Source organism: Otolemur garnettii, unplaced genomic scaffold (genome assembly GCF_000181295.1).
Source record: "Otolemur garnettii isolate 467f Iridium unplaced genomic scaffold, OtoGar3 scaffold00008, whole genome shotgun sequence".
Lineage (NCBI taxonomy): Eukaryota > Metazoa > Chordata > Mammalia > Primates > Galagidae > Otolemur > Otolemur garnettii.
In genome coordinates, this window is record NW_003852403.1 from 15,749,094 (window position 1) to 15,751,849 (window position 2,756).

The window sequence follows — 2,756 nt, forward strand, 5'->3', positions numbered from 1 at the left end:
CCCACCACCCTTGGCATATGGGGCCAGCACCCTACTCACTGAGCCACAGGCACCGCCCATGGCCCTGCATTTTAAGCCCAGCTCATGGCCGGCTGATGAGGTGGGTGGCCCACCCAGGGGACAAATATTAGAAAACAGTCTGGTACTGGGTTGGCACCTGCTGTCGCCAGCACAGAAGGGCTGGGCTGCTGTGGGCTGGAGTCCATGAGAGCTTCCTGGGGTTGGTGGGGGGTGTAAGCAAAAGATGTAACAAGACGGGGAAAAGGATCAAAGGAAAACAGGACCCAAAGGAGGGAGACAAGAGAGAGCACAATGTTTCTGAGGGAGAATAAAACCGTTTCTTACCTTCCTTCTAATACCTACTGAGCACCTACTGTTGCTACTACTTATTAGGTGCCAGGTGGCTTTCAAGGAGTGGGGACAAAGAGAGAGCACAGCCCTGGCACCCAGTCTAGTGAGGCCACCAGCCAGGCACAAGAAACCACAGCACCATTGCCCTGAGGGAGTCAGCCTCAAGGAAGACTTCCTGAGGCAGAGAGGAGGGGTACACACGGGAAGGGTCAAGGAAGGGATGCCCTTTGACCTGGCCCAGCTGGTGATAAGAATATGCCCTAGGGACAGAGGGAGGTCAGGCTGGGCAGTTATTCCACACTAAATGGCTGTGCCAACACATCTGACAGTAACCCATTGAATGTACATTCCACAAGGGCAAAAACTTTGTCTGGCAAGCTAGCACCTCAGCTGGTAGGACATAGATGCCCAGAATTATGTAGTAAATTGACAGACTAATGGTAACGGGCCTTAAGAGAGTAAATTCCTCAGAATCAATCTCTATGTATACATCCTATCATCTCTGTTTCTCTGAAGAACCCTAATGCAGCTGTCTGTCTTGTAAACCTAGGGATGGTAACCCCGTGTCCAGCTGGGATTCTTGCACCAACCCTATGGTCCTCCTCCACCCTGGCCACAATACTGTTAAGTATCCCTTGGTACATCAGACCTCCTCAAATTATCCCAGTTAGAGCACACTATCTGTTTCTTTGGGGGATTGTGACTTACATATTCCCCAATTTCAAATTTCCCTACAGCAAAATTCTAACACAAGTTGAGCACCCTTTATCCAACATGCTTAGGACCAGAAGCATTTCTGATTTCAACTTTTGGGGGATTTTAGAGTGTTTGCATTATAGTTAGTTGAGCCGCTCTAATCTGAAAATTCGAAATCTGAGATGCTCCAGTGAGCATTATGTTAGCACTCAAAAAGCTTTTGATTCTGGGACAGTTCAGATTTTGGATTTTCTAATTCAGGATGCTCAGCCTGGACAATGCTGTCCTTTCATCTCGATTCTGGGAGTTTGCTGAGAGATGTAGCAGTCTGATGGACTCTTAACCAAAAATAACTTCCCTGATCCAATCTTATTTCCTACTCACAAATATTGCAAAACAGGGCCTTAAAAATGCCCCAAATATTGACCTTGCAAAAAGAATTCAAGTCAAAATCCTTAGCAATACCAATTTTGAGTCTTTTCTTCCTTCCTTCTTAGTTCCACTGGTAGTGTCTGTGGACAGCCACTATCCTCACAAATGGCAGCAAAATCAAAGAACAGGAAGAATGGATCTGAAAGGAACCTAGAGACCATCTAGACCAGCAGTTCTCAACCTGTGGGTCACGACCTCTTTTTAACGATGAAAATACATCGCAGCATTAGGAAGGTTGAAACCACTGATCTAGACCAACCTCTCCTTCACCACTACTCTTTCCACTGCTACCCTCTCCACTCAGCCATCAGCACCACCCTTACCATCACTACACCCAAGCCAACACCACCATGATCACTATCATCACCACACCAACCCACCTACCATGGTCTCCACTACCACCATGACCACCATACCAAACACCAACAGTGTGCCGGAGAGAATGAAGCCCGGGACAACGTGTGGTTTGCAAAAGATAGAACCTAAGCTTCTTAACTTTTAGTCAAAGAAGCTGTGTCCCAAGTAAACACTGATTTCAACCATAATTTCAAATTGAAAATAAAATGAAGCTCTTTTGAAAAGGACAGTGTAGTATCAGAAAACAGTATTTGCCTCATATACGTTTTTTTCAATTGTTTACCACCAACCTATCTGTAATACAAAGACAAAATTGGCATTAAAAACCACAGAGTCACATATTTCAGTTGTGTGTTACCAAACTCTCGTGAACTTTTGAAGAACAATCACAAGTTGCTACTTCACTCCCATAGCTCAGTGGTTAATGCACCAGCCACATACACCGGGGCTGGTGGGTTCAAACCCGGCCTGGGTCTGCTAAACAACAAAGACAACAACAATAGCCAGGTGTTGTGGTGGGCGCCTGTAGTCCCAGCTACTTGGGAGGCTGAGACAAGAGAATCTCTTAAGCCCAAGAGTTTGAGGTTGCTGTGAGCTGTGATGCCACAGCACTCTACTAAGGGCGACATAGTGAGACTCTTATCCCAAAAAAAAAAAAAAATCACAAGTTGGTACATTTTCTTATTTTTATTCACCCATTTCCAAATTCAAGCTCTGTTTTCTTGAAATTCGGTTTTCTGTCTTGACTTGTGTAAGCTTGGAAGAGTAAATAAAATGTTCTCCCTTGAGTTGAAGTGTAAGCTGTAAAATTCACATACAAGTTCCCATCAAGAATAATCACAGTCGCTGGCTGCCCGGAGCCAGTGCGGCTGTGAGGGGCCGTGTCTCGCCACTGCCGCTCATGCCTGATGGGGCACTGG

At 45.9% G+C, this 2,756-nt stretch overlaps 1 pseudogene; it reads left to right on the plus strand.

The window, feature by feature from the left end:
• The window catches only part of LOC100946577, a 4,316-nt pseudogene that overhangs the window by 532 nt on the left and 1,028 nt on the right, over positions 1-2,756 (plus strand).